Below are 7,258 nucleotides of genomic sequence, written 5' to 3'. Positions count from 1 at the left end.
TATTTCTAAACCTTCTTGTCCTTAGGTATGCTTAGTGGATGGGGCCAAAGGGGTCTTCCCAGATGGTGCTGGAGAGGGGAATGAAAAAGCTGGCTTAAAACCCAACATTTTTAGAGAAATGTTGAGAAACATGAAAACATTTGTACTTTATAAGAACTGAACTAAAATTCCAACCTCAACTATAAAGTATAAGTTTTTTGAATCCTAGGAATTATATTTTACAATATTGAATGTATCATTTTTGGAAAAAAACATCTTTTGAGTTCCTTTAAGATTAACTAGTTTTATCTCCTTGTTGTCCAAGGGACTCTCAAGAGTCATCTCCAGCACTGCAATTCAAAAGCATCAATTCTTTAGCGCTCAGCCAAAGAATTTATGGTCCAACCCTCACATCCATACATGACTATTGGAAAAACCATAGTTTTGACTATAAGGACCTTTGTCAGCAAAGGGATGTCTCTGCTTTTTAAAAGTGTCTAGATTTGTCATCGCTTTTCTTCCAAGGGGCAAGCATCTTTTAATTTCATGGCTGCAGTCACCACCTACAGTGATTTTGGAGCCCAAGAAAATAAAGTCTGTCACTGTTTTTATTTTTTCCCCATCTATTTGCCATGAAGTGATGGGACCAGATGCCATGATCTTAGTTTTTCTTTTTTTTTTTTTTTTACAAATCCACACTTTTATTTATTTTCAAGAAGTTTAAATTCTCGAAGGGTACAGCATCACACGAATTCTGTGTCCAATGGCCTTAGCAGGAAGGTTGCTTCGGAATTTAGCACGAACCATGCCACTGTTTCCATGAGCTCGAGTGGTCTTTCCCCAGATTACTCTGGTTTTGTTAGGTTTTCCACCAGGAGTTACTGTGTTGTTCTTTGCTTTGTACACATAAGCACATCTCTTGCCTAAATAGAATTCAGTTTCATCTCGAGCATATACACCTTCAATTTTCAGGAGAGCAGTGTGTTCCCTTTGGTTCCGTAGACCCCGTTTATAGCCAGCAAAAATTGCCTTGGACCACAGCCTTCCAGACATATTTGTCGTTTTAGAAGTCCCGTTCCCAGCAGGCCTTCACAGGGTCCAAGATGGCTGAAAGAGCGATCTTAGTTTTTTTGAATGTTGAGTTTTAAGCCAGCTTTTTCACTCTCCTCTCCAGCACCACCTGGGAAGACCGCTTTGACCGCATACCACTAGGCATACCTAAGGACAAGGAAGGTTTGGAAATATAGTTCAGGTGTGTGCCTAGGTGGAAAAGGAAGCGGGTTTGGTAAACAGCTAGATAATCTCTACAACTGTGGTTAAATAAGTTAGTCTGTGTTAGATATCTATGAATAAAGAATTCAGAGTAAAATCATTCATTACTGCATATTTGTGTTCATAAAATCTGGAAACCACTTAATTCAGAAAATTTCCAAAGTCTCTGTCTATGATAAAAACCATTCTGTATACTTGAGAGCTGCCTTTTATATATTCTCTCAGGAGAGGAAAGAAAGGAGAAACTTGATTTTTGTAAAAATTCCATTTGTATCTGAATTGCTTTACAAGACTGTGAAATATTTACATATAAATTATAGTTTTGACTTGATTATAAAACCTGCCAGAATTCCATTCAAAGGTATGGTTTTTCTAATAGTGTGGCTATAAACACTGCAAAATGCATTTCTGAGGGTTTGAAATCTTACCTTGTAGAAAGGAATGGATATTTCTAAAATTTCTAAATTCTAAGTTAGGCCCGGGTAAAGCCTGGAATTTTCATTCAGATTGTCTTACCATATGTTTCTTTTCTAATTTAATACTGCTTAAAACTATAAGCTCCAGAAGAATGAGTTTCAGTCCATTGGTAAGAAAGATAGAAAAGTGATAATAGGAAAAAACTAGCATTTGCTGAGGCTTATTTGTCAGGACTGTGTGAGGCACTATGCCTACACATTTTACTTCCTTTAATCCTCACATCAACACTGCAAGGAAGGTAGTGAGCCCAGTTTTTTCAGTGAGGATCCTTTGTCTCTGGGAGGCTAACTAACTCACCTGTGGTCCCAAGCCAGGAAAGGACAAAGCTTGGATGTGAGCTGAGGTCTATCTGGCACCAAAACCCAGATTCTTGAATAGAGCAGACTGGAAAAGAGAATGAAAATGAAGAACTTGGCAAATGAGCTAGAGACCAACACTAAGGAGCTTTGAAATTTGATTCCTCAGTCTTTTCTTTCCTAAGAAATCCCTGGAGGTGATTTGTTTGACTGCCCCTCATAGCACTTGGGATCTTAGCTCCCTGTTGTTTAGCCGCTAAGTTACATCCGACTCTTTACGACCCTATGGACCGGAGCCCACCAGTCTCCTCTGTCCATGGGATTTTCCAGGCAAGAATACTGGAGTGGGTTGCCATGTCCTCCTTCAGGGGATCTTCTTCCCAATCTAGGGATCAAGTCGATCTTAGTTCCCTGACCAGGGATCACACCTTTGCCCCTGCTGTAGAAGTACAGACTTAACCACTAGGCCACCAGGAAGTTTCCACAGAAGTGCTTAATTCCTTTGTATCTGTTAGCCACTAGCTCTGTAGAAAGACTGAATTCACATGTAAGGTGAGCTTCAGATCTTAGTACCAGCTCTCTGATGTTTCTGGTAACTTACTGAAATCCCTCTGCAGGGTTTTTGGGTTTTTTTTTTCCAAACCAGTTGTCTATGGGAGCAGTCAAGTTCCAACCTAGCTCTTGACTGGGAAGGTATGGCCGTCTTGATCACATCTCCATGGGAAAGATGAAACTGACAGATTAAGGGAGTAATTCCAAGAATAACTTTGGCACTAGACCTAAGGCTGGAAAACAATTTTCCTTCTCCTTTGGGCAGTGAAAATGCCTCAAGGACAGTAAAATGTGCAGGAGAATCAGGCTGAGGGATGTTTTTCCTCTTCTCCTCTGCCAGGGTCCATGTCTGTAAAACAGATGAACTGTTTGCTACTTTCCTGAGTTTTTACTCAGCTGTTTATAGCAGACCTGTAAATATGCTCATCGTAAAATTAAAAATAAAGCCAAATAGCAAGACTTCAGAGTGGGAGAGACAAGAAAATACTTGTACTTTACAAGAATTAAACTAAAATTCCAATCTCAACTATGTAAGGTAAGTTTTTTTGAATCCTAAGAATTATATTTAGCAATATTGAGTGTATCATTTTTGAAAAAGCCACATCTTTCAAATCTACTTGGGTTAACACTATTTTCAAATTATCTTTCTTACAGCCATTACATAGAATACAAACAAGATAAAGAAACAACGGTGCTAAAATGTATTCCCTGTAAATTGATACATTCTCTGTGGAATCTTTTTGCAAAAGTGGAATATGGATCAAAGATTAAAGTAATGTACCAATGGTTATAATTCGAAGTGAAAGTGAAGTGAAAGTGTTAATCACTCAGTCATGTCTGACTTTTTATGATTCCACCAGGCTCTTCTGTCTGTGGAATTCTCCAAGAAAGAATACTGGAGTGGGAAACTATCTCTTTCTTTAGGGGATCTTTTCGACTCAGGGATCGAACTCATGTCTCTTCCATTGCAGGCATATTCTTTACTGTCTGAGTCACCAATGAAGCTCAACCAATGGTTATATTCAAATATATTCTACAATACATATAATTGTACTAAGAGGTAAAGGAGTATGATGTATGTAATCTACAAATAGTTCAGGAAAAATATTTAATATTATGCATAATAAATCATCCACATATATGTATTTATAGAGATAGTGAATTATGAAACAAATGTGGGAAAATGATAAAAGGTGATAGATTCATTGTAATGTACTGATTGCTACTGACTTGTTCACTTTAAAATAGTTAATTTTATATTATGTGAGTTTCACCTCAGTGGAAAAAAATACATAATGGATTTGAGTGAAGATATAAAGGGTGTCTAGAATTTTTCTGTATTACTCTGCATTTCTGTATTATTCTGTATTTTCTGTAAGTATAAAATTATTTTTAATAAAAAGTTAAACAAACCTCTATAGAAACTATAGTAAGTAGCTCAGCAGAGAGAATTTAACTTGGAAATTAAATTAGTTATACATATGTTAAAGGTCTGAAAAAAGCAAAGGGACACTGAGGTAACTGAGGTAAAGCCTGCAGATAGCATGTGCCATGGAGAAGGCAATGGCACCTCACTCCACTACTCGTGCTTGGAAAATCCCATGTACGGAGGAGCCTGGTAGGCTGCAGTCCATGGGGTCGCTAAGAGTCGGACACAACTGAGCAACTTCACTTTCACTTTCACGCATTGGAGAAGGAAATGGCAACCCACTCCTGTGTTCTTGCCTGGAGAATCCCAGGGACGGGGGAGCCTGGTGGGCTGCTGTCTATGGGGTCGCACAGAGCCGGACACGACTGAAGCGACTTAGCAGCAGCAGCAGCATGTGCCATGTTCTAGGAGGAGCTCCACAGAGCTGAGACTCAGACCTCTGAGGGCTACTGTAGTTCAGAGAGCTGGAAAAAAGTCTGAAATCAGCTGCTACTACTGTCAGGGTAAAGGGGCGTGCATGCGTGCTACGACTCTTCAGTCGTGTGACCCTATGTACGGTAGCCCGCTAGGCTCCTCTGTCCAAGGGATTCTGCAGGCAAAGATACAGGGGGCACTGTGAGCCAAAGTCCGTCCTTCCTCCTCCTGCCTTAAAGTCTCCTTCCAGTGCCCCTGGGCTTCCCTGGTAGCTCAGGTGGTAAAGAACCCACCTGTCAATGCAGGAGACGTAAGAGGTGTGGATTTGATCCCTGAGTCAAGAAGATCCCCTGGAAAAGAGAATGGCAACCCACTCCAGTTTCTTGCCTGGAGAATTCCATGGATAGAGAAGCCTTGGCGGGCTACAATCCATGGGGTCGCAGAGTGGGACACAACTGAGCGACTAACACACAGTGCCTCCTACTGGAAGAACCTACCAGCAGCCGGCTGACGCAGAGTGTAGGCCGGAGAGTTCCTGTCTCACCATCAGAAAGCTCAGCAGGAAGGTTTCAAAACCAGAAACACACAGGACCCAAGGTATTTGGAAAGCAATTCTTTCTGGGTTCGATTTGACAGATATGTTTAGTAACAGGCACACTCCACATAGTGGAATTCTGAGATGCATAAAAAACCCAGCTCAGAAGAAAATCATAGTCTTAAACACTCACAGAGCCAATTCACATTAGTTACAGTATATTCTATAAAGTGGCCATAAACACACCATTAGTGAATACTGAGCCATCGTTCTAGAGAAAATACAGGGTTAGCTTCCTATGAAGCTCCATCACAATATTTTTTGTCAACCGTGAATAAATAACTTTGTTTTATGGCTGTTTATGCTTAAAAACACCTTACTTAACACATTTTTGGTTGATTAACACTGAACTGATGTTCAACAGCACTTTAACTCATGCCCAAGTAAAGCTCACTCATCACATGTTTTTTTCTCCTTTAGAGAAACTTCAGGAGAAATTCTTTCTTTTTAAATATTTCTTTCTTGATGGCTGGTCTGGGTCTTTGTTGCTGTGTGCAGGCTTTGTTCAGTTGTGGCGCTTGGCTTCTCATTGCGGTGGCTTCTCTTGCTGCCAACGCAGGGCTTCCATTCCAAGGAAGGAGACGTGCATACACACAGGAATGGAGAAGTAAATACTGGGACGACAGTCTTCTGCTGAACTCAGGCCTTAGTCGCCTCTCATCTGGGTAACTTGAAGCCTTCCAGTTGTTTCCTCAAGGAAGAAGCCCTCATCTGGTTCCTATGTGGATCAGATCCCGCATGCCATAGCTTCACTCTTGCAGCTCCCTCACCCCATCCAATGCGTTCAGCTCACCACAAAGCAATTTTCTTAAACTGCCCATCTGCCTCAGGGATCAAGACCAACCTTCTGAGAGTGACTGAAAAGATTCTTCATGCTTTAGACCCTGGGCTCCACTCCCGTCTCCTCCCACCTCCCCTTGCCCTGCCCCAACTTGCGCTCCAGCCTAGCTGGCCCAGTGTCTGGACTTTTGCCTGTCTACTTACTGCTTGGGGTGCTCTTCCCCATTTCTTTTTCCAGAAAGCCTTCTTAGGGTCCCCGAGTCTGAGATGGTTTTTCATGGTACTTGGGGAATATCCCAAACATAGCACCTACTATGCAGTAGGTGGCGTGCTCCCTCACCGAGCTTCAAGCTCCTCGGGAATAGGGCTGCCTACTCTATGTCGTTGTTTAGTCGCTCAGTCGTGTCCAACTCTTTTGCAACCCCATGGACTGTAGCCTGCCAGGCTCATCTATCCATGGGATTTCCCAGGCAAGAATACTGAAATGAGTTGCATTGCCTACTCTATACATCTTAGAATTGTTAGTGAAACTTAAAAAACTCCTGGCATGCAGTAAGCCTTTATAAATATTTTCTGAATTAACCAGTGTGAGTGAGGACATTTTACAAAATAACCACAGGAGTGAAGAGAAAGAAGTCATTCATGAGGGTGAGGTGTGCCTTTTGGAGAATGTTGAAATTTCAGACATGCTTCATGGAAGGGTCAAAGCTTGGCAAGGCTTTTACATGCTGGCACTGGAGGCTGGTTTTTGCAGATGGTGTGCTTAGGAGGCTGGGGAGAAGGCTGAAAGGAGGAAGCTTAACCAGGGTGAGAGACAGTGGCTTTAAATAGGGAAGTTTCAAGAAAACAGGAAGTTTTTTGCTTTTTTTTAACCACCTTGGTGAAGTGCATGGGTCTTAGTTATTAAGGTGTCAGAAAACTGTTGAAGGTGTGTAAGTGGCTAGATTTCTTTGATGTATTGGGCTAGTCGTTACAGAAATAGAAGATCATTGTCCAGAGATGTGTTAAACGAGCCACTTCTAAAGGCACCGTCTCTGCCTGTGCAAAAACACTCATCCTTGAGGGAAAGAACTGGAATGGCTCTCCTTTATTTGAGCCAGACTGCTTTAAAGTGGCTCAGACTGTCTAGTGGAGAAAGAAGGACCCAGAGAGCTGGCAGAGAAGGGTTGGCCCAGGGCTAGGAGGCAATTGAACCCCCAGGAAGCCAAGATGCTCAAGGTGAATCTCCAAAGAGTTCCAGGATTTTATGTTCTTGTTCAGTCACTCAGTCATGTCTGACTTTTTGTGACCCCATGGAATTACAGCACGCCAGACTTCCCAGTCCTTCACTATCTCCTAGAGTTTGCTCAAACTCACGCCCATTGAGTCGATGATGCCATCCAACCATTTCATCCTCTGTCACCCCCTTCTCCTCCTGCCCTCAGTCTTTCCCAGCATCAGGGTCTTTTCTGATGGGTCTGATCT

General features: G+C 41.9%; 1 pseudogene; it reads right to left on the bottom strand.

Annotated features, from left to right (window-relative positions):
- Positions 1-644: 644 nt before the first annotated feature.
- LOC138442151 (large ribosomal subunit protein eL33 pseudogene) lies at positions 645-1,092 on the bottom strand (annotated as a pseudogene).
- Positions 1,093-7,258: the final 6,166 nt, after the last annotated feature.

Source organism: Ovis canadensis, chromosome 6 (assembly GCF_042477335.2).
Source record: "Ovis canadensis isolate MfBH-ARS-UI-01 breed Bighorn chromosome 6, ARS-UI_OviCan_v2, whole genome shotgun sequence".
Lineage (NCBI taxonomy): Eukaryota > Metazoa > Chordata > Mammalia > Artiodactyla > Bovidae > Ovis > Ovis canadensis.
Note: the sequence above shows the minus strand (reverse complement) of the source record. Positions and strands in the feature narration are given on the sequence as shown.